We start from the raw sequence: 11,611 nt of genomic DNA on the forward strand, positions 1-11,611 counted from the left end.
AAAGGAGTGCTAATTTATGCACTCAGACTGAAAATCTCTGTGACTCATGAATTATTCATACATGAACCTCTCCGTACTTTCCGCCCCCGCATCCTATTCGGCAATACAGTCAAACATTATTTTATCAATATTTTTGTTCTGCCATGACTTTAAAGTTCAAAGCGAACACGAAAATTAATTTGATGATGAATGAACAAATGAATGAATTTCATTTTTCACCCATGAATTTTCGCCCGCTCTGACTCGTTCTCTCTCTTAGGTTCGTGTGCATTTACAGACATCCAAAATGATTAAATACGTCTACGAAATCAGTTATTACCCGAAAAAGGCGAAAGTGAGAATGAGCAAAATACGATGGGAAAATTGAACGTAAAACATTAAATACTTTAGCACATTGTTATGTGACAAGTGAAATTTATGCTCAAGAAATAACAATCTTATTACATCTCATCCCCATTATGAGGGAAAACGTTCAGAATTCTCACAATTTTGAGCAGCTAAAAGGATTTCAAAGTGAATCCAGAATGTAAAAAAGCACTGTATTTTTCTCTCGACCAATTCGATTCGAGAAAGCAATTGCGATAGCTAGAGAGGTATTTTCCTGTCGTCAATTTCATTTTCCCATTATTTGTTATGTGTCTACTGTGTGTGAGTGTGTAAATGTGGGTATGCAAACGGTGAACTCAGCGGTGAACGCTTTGTTCTGCTTCGCACAGTTCAGCCATACGTGTTCGATTGTAACTGCATACCAAATATTTTGTGGCCCCGATTTCGCATTCACACATTCGGTGTCAAATGAATTGTTACGCCAAAAATCAATTCTCTGATTGCATAATGTTTCGATTCGATGCAGGCAGGTGCTAAATGGCTAGCTGATATGGAAACGGAAAACAGAGCCTGGAACAAACTACGAATTTAACGATGATTGAGTTGATGCTCGTTTTTTATGTTTGCTGTTGCTTGTTTTACGGCGAACATGTTTTATGCGGACCGGGTCGAATACGGTATATTTACTTTAGTTTGCCGTAATCAAACTGTGTGATCCATCGAAGGGAAAAAACAACGGAACTGCACACATGTGCAACTAGTCGGGCATAGTCTGTACGTTTTCGTCTATACGAAAGAAAGAGAGAGAGAGAGAGAGAGAGAGAAATGCACGATGCAGTTGTGATTTTTCACAATGTTAGGCATTGCCAATAAAAAAAATGAACTTTGCAAATATACACATACTTGAATTTGGCCGAAAAAAAGTGTACATATCTGAATACGGTTTTCATATAAACGGTAAATATAGTAACGAAAAAAAACAAGCAGTCGCAACAAAATTGCATTTGATCTCATAAAATACCATGAAGTCATGAAAAAGTATTTCGACTCATGACAGCTGACAAACTAAAACCGTATTTGAGACACACTCCATCTATAGCAATCGTGTCAAAGTGAATTCGGTAATTACTTTTCGTGACAGATTCCTTTTTTTATCCCAGTCACTTTTTTCCTGACTCTAAAAATGTTTCAATTCCGTTTTAACTTTGTAAGCAATGAAGGAAAAAGTCGCCGAAAAAAAATTTATAGAACAATTCGCATGCCAACGAAGCGGTACGGAATCGATGAGAAAATAATGGGTTTTTCCATTTATTAAAAGTGTCGATAAATTTTTCTTATAAAACTGGGATAGCAAAAAAAAAACAGGAGGAATTTCGTTTCAATTTCCCTCGGTTTGATTTTCAATTGAACGTTTTGCCACTGCTGGTTTTCTCTCTCTCGCCTGATTGTCGATTTTTCTATTATTTAAGCGAACCGTTTCCAGCAGTTTTTTTTTGTTCTTTCTTTCATTTATGCTCGAATGCAATCACATGTTCTGGTATATATCTGAATAATCCATTGCTACGACGACGATATTCATCGTGCCCCTTGCGTGGCATACAATTTTCTTTTTGTCATTCATTTTCCTCTGCGCGTTGCCGTGCTTTTGCAAATCTTGCATATTTTTTGGGCTTCTGAAAGTATTTCAATATATTTTTTCAATTTACGCATTTTGCTCATGGTGGTTCGAAAACATTGGCACAAACCATTTTCAGGAACGATCGAGGCGATGGCATCAATTTTCAGCAGTTCAGTATGAAAATCTCGTTTATTGCAAGAAGAAGGAGCTGCTGCTGCCGCAATTTTGAGATGTGTCACCTACACTGAAACACCGAGCATAACCAATGGCAATAACCCACTATTATGAGTGTTTTTGAGTTTTAGCATGACTTTTCTCGACAGCTTCCATAGCACGCACACACACACACCGAACGAAACAGTTTAGAGAATCGGCATAAAAGTTCAAAGCGCACAAGAAATGATATCTCTATAATATATAAAAATAAGAAAAAAGGGGAGCATGTGTCGTGGTGTGTCTGCATGCGTTGTTCGAAACAGTGCCAGATTATCTACACATCGGGACAAAGTCATGTACACATAAATTGTACATACGATTTGATATACATGAACGGTTTCATAATACATATGGCAGTGCGAGTGAGAGAGAGAGAAAGAGAGAGAGAAAGAGAGAGAGAAAGAGAGAGAGAGAGAGAACGAAACCGAGAGAAAAAAGCGAAATACGAAGAGCAGCACACTGAAAGCATATTGCAGACGAGCGAATACATATAGAACGAGAGAATGTGTGCCTTTTGCCAGTTTGCACACTTGTTTTTCTTCTTTTCGCTCTTTCTTTCATTCTCTCATCAAATTCGGTCATGATTTTGTGCTTGCAGTGGGTTAGCGCTTAAAATTCCATTATATTTATTATGTATTTATTCTATTTTTAATAATATGTCATTGAATCCTGAATGCCTCTAAATAAATGTTACAAATACAAACACAGTTGCTGAGCGACGGTGGAGCATCCCCACACATACACACACACACACACACCGCACATACAGAATGTATCTATACCAATTTCTCGAAAAGGCAACCGAAGAAAGAAAGAGAAAAAGTCACTTGGTGGTAGATTATCCACCGTGGATAGGATAGCATTTGTTTTTCGAAAGTCGCAACTTCCTTCGGTATGTGTGTCAGTCGCTCGCTCGCTCCCTCGTTCACTCTCTCTGGCACTCGCTTTGTGTGTTTACCTTACGTACGAAGTCGAAATGGCACTGTATGGCAATGGGGCTATATCTGTAGCAATTTTATATGTAATAAATGTGAAGATTGTAATATGACAGTATATAGACATTTATCTCATCGACTTTGATATCGTTGTGGTGAATTGTAATCGAGTAAAGCGCAGTCATCTTCATGTCAGTGCATAGCACGTGCAAGAAAAACTACATCGAAATGGAGCGTATCATATCGGGCAGATAGCGCGGCTTGGGCACACACAGTCTGTTTGGCTCTTAAGTTTGTTTGTCATACTTTATCGAGCGCAAGAAGACATCATCGCATCGCATCGTTTCGGCTAGTGACAACAGGACAAGAAAAGAAAGAAAAAACCAGCATACGATGAAATTCTTATTGGCTATACATAATATGAAAGCCAAACAAAGGATGTGCCAGTGCTTCAATCACATCGAAGAGGGAGTGAACGGGAAGCACAAAAAATGGTTTCCGTTTCTACTCAAGCGACGGAAAAAAAACACGGAATATTGCCTATGCTCAGTGGAATATAGAAGAAAAAAAACGGAATAGGATCCCAAAGGATTTCATTTATTCCTCTTGTTCGTTCGTTAGTAGTTCTCGATCATTCTGTTTGAAAAAGCACTTATATTTATCTGTCTTTGATTTTGAAATGGCGAAAACCGAGAAAATAATTAAAATATATGATATCGTTTACGTTTTTCTTTTACTCATAGGACGTTTTGTACACTTACCGATTATTTTTATTATACTGAATACAGTTCCCGTAGTGTTCGACCGTTTTTCGCCGCGCTCAATTGCCCGATAAAATCCAGATCCAGATGAATGCGCCTAAACTTTACCCACTTTGTCTCTCTCACTCTGGCGTTCTCCGCGTTGTCTTTCACCATCCACCTCAACTCCGTTTTCAATTGATTTGAAAAGCACAGCTTCTCATTTAATTTTTCATTCAATATGAATAAGGTATAACCTGCAAACAGAACCCAAGAAAGAACACGATGAGAGAGTGAAAAAAGGAAAAACCCGAAAGCAAAGCAAATTAAATCACACTCAAGACTTATAAAATTTTAATGAAGCAGGAAAAATTGCAAAATAAAAACGATGGCCGAAGAAGCACATACAGATACACACAGCTCTTAATGCGGAATATTTTAATTTAAAAGACGTAAATTCTAATTGAAATCGGCTCGAATTTGTCACTTCATTAGCGAACGAATAAGCACCACCAACAACGATAACGAAGACGACGACGACGACTGCGATGACAAAAAAGAAAATAGAAACTAACCGCGGCAAGTGGCACATGTTCTATTCATCTGCGGTAGATCACGCTATCAGAAATATGAGAATGGGGTGCCAATGGTTGCGTTTCTATTGTTTCATCTGCGTGACAGATTCAATGCGCGAAAGTGTTTGTCTCGGCAAATTTTATTTGCTCAAGCCCACTTCTTTCACAGCTATAAAGGAGACGATGCACGCTTATGTCGTTTATATCGTTCGCCGTCTGCTCACACCATCGCCAAGCGTCAGAGGAGCGGGCGAACGAACGAACGAACGAACGAACGAACAAACGAACGAATGAAGGAAAGAATAAAAAAAACCGTATTCACTGCAGACATTTTACCACTTGAGGCAATCACTTTGAAATTGGCGTGCTCATCAAAAAATGTGAAAACACAAGTGGAAGGGTAATGCACGCATCAGACTCAATTTGTATTTAACGGATTCATTTCATTGCTGATTTCAATACGGTGCCATCGTTTTGTTATCGCATCTGGCCAATTATTTGGAATGCTGTCACGGATCTGGTTTTTTTTCTTCTGTCTGTTGTGTATGATACACGTTGTCGTTGTCGATGGGTGAGAAAATGTGTTTTTTTTTCTCGATTTGAGATGAAAAAAAGAGCGGATGGGACGGCCTCACAAGCAAATTTTGGCGAGTTATGCTTTTCCACCGACTTGCGTTTCCTTTTATTCTTCAGCTCCTCTTCCTTTGGCAGATAATAGAAAAAAAGAAGCGAATGGGCGAAATAAAAGAAATCCCCGAGAAAAAAAAGGTTTTGCTTGTCGTGATTGTAAATTGGCTTTTTTTATTAGGAAAAGTAAACGTGCGAAAAATTACAAAGTATTTCTTATCCCCGCCGACGATTTTCTGCAGTGTAGTTTTTCTTGTGCAGTGGTGTAACATCTGTAAAAGTTTTCAATGCAAGGTAAAAAAAACCAAACCGAGGTAGAAAATTCCACGTAAAAAAAAATAAACCTTAATAAACATTTCATTTATTTACACTCAAAATCACTCGTAGATTCAGTGTAGTCGTAAAAGAGAATCAACGGCACATTCCCTCAGCGAATTTATGCTCTTCGTCTCTTTTCATTTTGCTCTGTAACTTTGATTAGTATCAAATTATTTGTACGATTTCGTGAGAGAAGCCAGAATTTTTCGTGTATTTTGTTCACTTTGAGTCATGACTATGTGCAAGCACAGCCAACTTTTCCAAATGAGTGCATTGAACGGAATTTAAAATGTGTTAAATTTTATTTCTCGACATTCGCCATATCTAGAGATAGAATGAAAGAGAATGGACAAGCAGGGAAAAAGAAAGAGAAAAAAACTCACTTGAAATTTAATATATATGTAAGTTCGAAGTGCGAAGCGATTAAGCTTTAAACCATTTTTATGTGCTTGTGACAAGTAATAACACTATAATCGACAACTTTATTCGGTGCGTTTTTTTCTCGCTTTGTTCTGTTATGTTTTTATTTCTTTTTTGTGTTTGTATTAAATTTTAAAGAGGAGGACGCTTTCGGTATCCAAGGCCGCGATTTACGAACTGAAGTGTTATGCGTGATTTTCCAGCCTTTATATGCACATCGACACAGTGTGAGAAACAGTGAGATTGAGAATGAAATGAATTGAGAAAAAAACAAAAACAGCACAACATGAATTAACTCAAAAACACGAATTCGGGAAAACTGCTTGTGTTGAACTGTGCTGCTGCACGGAATAAGACACACATGCTCATTGAGCGAGCGCACAAATCACAATGGCACACATTTTCACCGATTTGTGTGTCGCAGAGGATCGAAAAGTTTCGGTGTGATGCTGTAATGCTCCTTCCACATGCTACAGTATCTTTAAGACAACGTCACCGTGAATGGTGCTTGCCAATGTGGTGATTGAAATTGAATTTTGGCTTGGAAAATTGTTTCCATTGGTTCTAATTTATGTTTTTCCACTTCAAATTCGAATTTCTTATGGAAAAAGCTTTGAATTGATTTCAAATCGGTCATAAAAAAACCCATTCAGCTATGAAAAATTATGAACCAAATTATCTAACTGAAAAAATAATTTTTAAGCATGAAACCACAAACAGAACACTAAGAAACACAAATGAAGTTTGTCTGACAGATGCAATTAAGGCTTGTAGCCAAAACTCCTTATTTTATAAAGGAATTAAATTATTCAACACACTTCCGATAGAATTAAAAAACCAAGAAAATTTAAATCAATTCCAAACAATGTTGAAAACATACGTCAAAGAAAATTTTTAATTGTTAATGCTGTTTTTATGGAGAAATCTAAATAAAATAAACATATTATATTATTGAAAGCTGCAAGTGGTCGAAGGGAAAAATTCCATTGCCGTAAACGTACTACCCCCTTCTGCTTTACAAAACAGGAGATTTTACAACCATCCAGCAGTGAATACGAGAATTTGCTGAACGGAAAAGTATAAATGAACGCATAAAGACAGACAAAACGCACACAATTGCGAAAAATGGTTCACACAGGGAGATGTCCATACGCGCGCCGCACACTCTCAGACTGGAGAGGAAAATTTATGTTTACACACAGAACCTGTGTTGGTTTGGTTGTAAATTTGCATGAGCCTGGAAGAAATGGAACAAACACGGACGACGATGATTCGCATACACACATTTGGATGGAAGATTTCCCGAAAAAAAACGTTCACCAATTTTTCAGGGAACACCAAACGGTCCTATTGCGTGATAAACATCGGGATTCCGAATGTTATTCGCCCTCTCATTCGCATGGTGTTTCTGTGCAGAGCCGAATTCCATATAGCGCCGCATTCAAGTGTGATTGCGCAACTTCACTTCCACCTACATTTGTTATCCAAACGGATGGAGCATTTTCAGCTGTATGAATGATTTTGGACGGTTCCGTTCGATGGCCTACGCAAAGCGATTCATCAATCGGCCCACATATAAAAAACCGACTAAATTGAAAAGACAAGGAAACAACAACAACAACAACAACGGGAGGAAGAGCGAAAGAGAGAGTGGCAAAATGAAAAACACATTGATACAGTGGCTGTCGAAAGTTTCGAGTGGTGCTTAGCGAAAAACTGCCTGTAAATACAAAATTTATTAAGGGGTTGAAACGTGAAATATATATATGAAAGCCGCCAAAGATATAATTAAATTTATAATCGTTTCCGAAAATTAACCATAATTTTGGACTTTTGACCCAAGAGAAACGGCCAATATGTTTATACGCGGTCTATCCGCCGAAAATACACTACAATATATATTCACGCTTATTGAACGCCGAATTCAATATATATTCTAGTGTATTTTCGGCGTATTCTTCAGCGTGAAACATATTGAAACATGTTCAGGCGCCCTCTGATAGCCATGAATGCATTCATTGATTCAATATGTGTCACGCTGAAGAATACACCGAATATACACTAGAATATATATTCAATTGGGCGTCCAATAAGTGTGAATATATATTGTAGTGTATTTTCGGCGGATAGACCGCGTATAAACATATTGGTCCTTTCTCTTGGGGAATGATTCGAACTGTAATCAGATTTAAGTGAAGTGCTTGGCTCTTCTGCCACACACACACACACACTTTTTCGCTCTCTCCCACTCCATGCCACTCAATGCCATTATGTCGAGTGTAAACTTTTTATCCGTATTCTTAATACTTAGCTCGATTTGTTTTCTTTGGAACACTTTTGATGGTATTTTTCTACCGTATATCACGTTGTGGTGATCTCGTAATTTTGCACTGCAGTGTACCCTATTCAAACTGAAAAGAATTATGTATCCAAATTGCGAAGAATGAATGAACATCCCACAAGAAAAAAGAAACTTCAAAGCTCGTGAAGAAATTCGTTTCAATTGCACGAAGAGAGAAAAAAACGCTATGCTCATGAATTGATAAAGCACATGCCGAACAGCCAAGTCAAATCAGAAAAAGTGTTAGCGTCACGCAAAGCAGATGAAAGAAATTGATGTAAATTGTAGTTGTTGGTGAAGTGCGGCTAAACAACACTTTTTTGGTTATCCTTGGCTAGAGAGAAAAAAGCCCATCCACAAAGCGAATATATATAGGAATTTATTTCAATTTGACTTTCGATGACATGAAGCCAGATGGATATATATATATAAAAATCTACAAATATAAATCACAACCATATCCGTTGAAGAAAATTTGCTGAACCAAAGAATGAAACACATCCGGTCGAGATGAGAGAGAAAAAATCCAAACGAGAGAGAGAGAAAAAAAATCCATTGCGACAGAAGATAAGTTACAGAGACATGCAGCCCATGGGTATATTGGCGCTTATAAAAATCTATGAAATTAGTCGTTTCCCATGTTATAACGATTGCCTACATCCCCAGTCCATATGTGTTATTTTTTAAAGATTGGCATAAACGCAATCGCTTTTACTTTGGACGCTGTCGGTTAAGCCTCGCAAGCCCAGAATGGATCTTACTTCAACTGATATATGTGTTCGTTGGTTCGTTAGCTAGTTCGTTCGTTCAGAGAACAAGACGAAAAAGCGACCAGAATAACAAAACACATGATAACATATGTTACACTACGGCAACTCTTATCATTATTGTCTTGTTCTATCCTTGTAAGTTTGACTGATTCAATCGAGTTTTTTTTCTTCTTCTTCCAAGAACACGCACATGACACACGCAAAAGAGATTGTTAGATATGCGAAAATAGAGGAAAAACCGTTTGTAGCTCAAAATTATAGCGAATCAATATTACAATGACCGCAATAAAATATGCTGACGGTCTGATCTCTCTCCACTTGAATGTGGCTAGAAGGAAGAGAGATATGAGAGAAGAATACAAAAAAAAAAGAATCAACAAACCGTCGCATTGGCCATTGAAGTGGGAACCGACGGAGTGACAGCCAAAACGAAATTTTCGAACAAAACAATATAAACATAGTTAACATTCCAATGCTTCCCCGTCTATCGTATGTTTTGTACAAAAGAAAATTGCGGCTTAACTGGAGGCACGAGCCGCTTCCACAGTCACACACACACACACACACACAGACAGACACGTTCATCCATGAGAGTGGGGACACGCGGTTCACGGCGGAGAGTGTCAAAATGGATTGGAAGAAGAAAATTCCAACGTTGTGTCAACTATAGAGAGAAGCAAATAACTGAAGCGCGCACATTTTCAACTGTACAAATATTTTCGTTGTTTATATCACGCTCCCTGTCTATTCCATCCGGCTGAGTGCAATAGCATGAGAGCGCGTGGAACAATGCAAACATTTTACTCGCAACGAAAGCAACACACATGTGATGATGCGTGCGCGTTTTTTTCCCTACTTCAAGAGAGTAAAGTGTCTTTGTCTCTATCTGTTTCGTTTGCCGTGTAGTGTGGTGTGCCTGTGTCTTCAGTTTCAACATGTAAAACCAAATCAAAGCGATAACGTAGTAAACAATCGTATCGGTGCCGGAGAGAGAGACATGCAGCCCCTTTCTGTACGTATGCGAATTTGTATCTGTCGTCTCATCCAACAATATCCTCTCATTGGAAGGTTCGGTTCGTTCGGTCCGGTCCGGTCCGGTCCGGTCGTTCGTTATTTTTTTTCAAAAGAGAAATAGAAAAACTTTGAGAGCGATCTATTTGGTGTGCATGTTTTTAGTACCAACGGCTGTGTGATATGTGATAACTGCGTTATACAACAAAACGTTTCGGTCGCTTCGACTGACACACATCGGCACGAATACGATGGCATAGCGTGTGTGTGTGTGTATATGTGACGAAGCGGTGGCAGGCAACATCGGCGGTTCACCGTATCAAACACACGCACACATACCCATGCATACACGACAACATATGCAAATAGAAAAACAACCAAAAGAGAATACCAGGCATTCCTCTACTAGCAACAGTCTGTGAAATATGCGCTGATTTTTTGTCGGATTTTCAGTGTAACTTTTGCATTTTGCGGGTGTACGCGGCGATGTTGGGAGTTGGTTGCTTATTGTGCTGAGATAGGAAAATAAAAAGTCCAAATTTCATACAAATCTCCTGATTTCGCCCTGATGTTTTTCATTACCAACCAACAAGCAATTTGTGTGTGGTGCAAATAATAAAAAGAAAAGTGAAAACTGCAGTTGCCTTTAAACATTTTTACGCCGTGAAATGTGAATGGCAATCAACAAGCATTGAAATCTGTTTTTTCTTCTGTTCGTGTAACCAACCATAAGAAAGTAATAGAACCAAAAATTTCTCTTCCTGGATTCGACTAAAGGAGAACCTATAGAGGAGATCTTATGTGATTCGCATTTTATACGTTTTCAACGTGTGAAGAAATGGTGATCAAGTGTGACTTCGTGTGAATTGATAACATCTCAGGTGAATAATGTCAATATTTGAAGTAAAAAAAAAACCAATCGTCTATCATTTTGTATGGGAGCCACAAAAAAACACGATCTTTACACTAAATCGACTGAAATAGTTTTCGATTAGAAAACAACGATGATATTTTCCCGCGTGTTTATTAGTAAACTGTCAAGGACATCGATTCAATCTTTTCGTATTTATTCGCTCGTAAAATATTGAAACATGTGTTAAACAAAAACAAATCCTATATCAAAAACAAAAACAACAACTTCAAGTCACATATGAAAAAATTGCTCATTTCAAATGCTCTACGGTTTCGTTCCATTTTTCTGCCAAGAGAAGAAAAAACGAGAGTTTAAATTTCTTATTCCATGATAAACAAATGAAAGTGTAAAAAGGAGAGAAAAAGATGACAACTTTTGGATACACCGAAAAAGCATCATCCATATCAGTTCAGGCATCTTGAAATACGTGTTTTTTCTGCTTGGTTTGCTCATTCCGTCAGTCATTTGCTCGCGATTATCTCTATCTTATGTATAAATCAATTTGTGCTTATCTCACAGTGCGACAAACGGCACCGAAGCATCAGAAAATTGAGAGAATTTACAGTGAGTGTGTGTGGTGTGTGTGTGTATGTGTGTGGCAGCAGTGAATGCGGATGAACACAGAAAATTCTCTCACGCATAAAAAGCCAACTAATCGATATGAAAAAGTGTGGCAGCCGCCGCCGCCGCAGCAGCAGCAACAGCATCACGGTCGTAGTAGCAGCATCATCGTCACCAGCAACAGATTCTGCTACATGATGCCGAGTGTCGGCATTTCTCACTTCGCTGAAATATCCATA

At 38.2% G+C, this 11,611-nt stretch overlaps 1 protein-coding gene across 2 annotated transcripts in view; it reads right to left on the bottom strand.

Annotated features, from left to right (window-relative positions):
* The window catches only part of LOC129565103 (uncharacterized), a 32,018-nt gene extending 25,875 nt beyond the window's left edge, over positions 1-6,143 (bottom strand). For both annotated transcript variants that reach the window (XM_055439568.1, XM_055439567.1), the window contains exons 1-2: positions 5,740-6,143; positions 3,858-4,093 (exon numbers count right to left, since the gene is read on the bottom strand). The gene's annotated coding sequence lies outside the window, so the exon portion shown is untranslated. The remainder of the gene's footprint in view (positions 1-3,857; positions 4,094-5,739) is intronic.
* Positions 6,144-11,611: the final 5,468 nt, after the last annotated feature.

The sequence above is a fragment of the Sitodiplosis mosellana genome, unplaced genomic scaffold (genome assembly GCF_009176505.1).
Source record: "Sitodiplosis mosellana isolate CC-2019 unplaced genomic scaffold, AAFC_SMos_1.0 Smas_scaffold_2, whole genome shotgun sequence".
Lineage (NCBI taxonomy): Eukaryota > Metazoa > Arthropoda > Insecta > Diptera > Cecidomyiidae > Sitodiplosis > Sitodiplosis mosellana.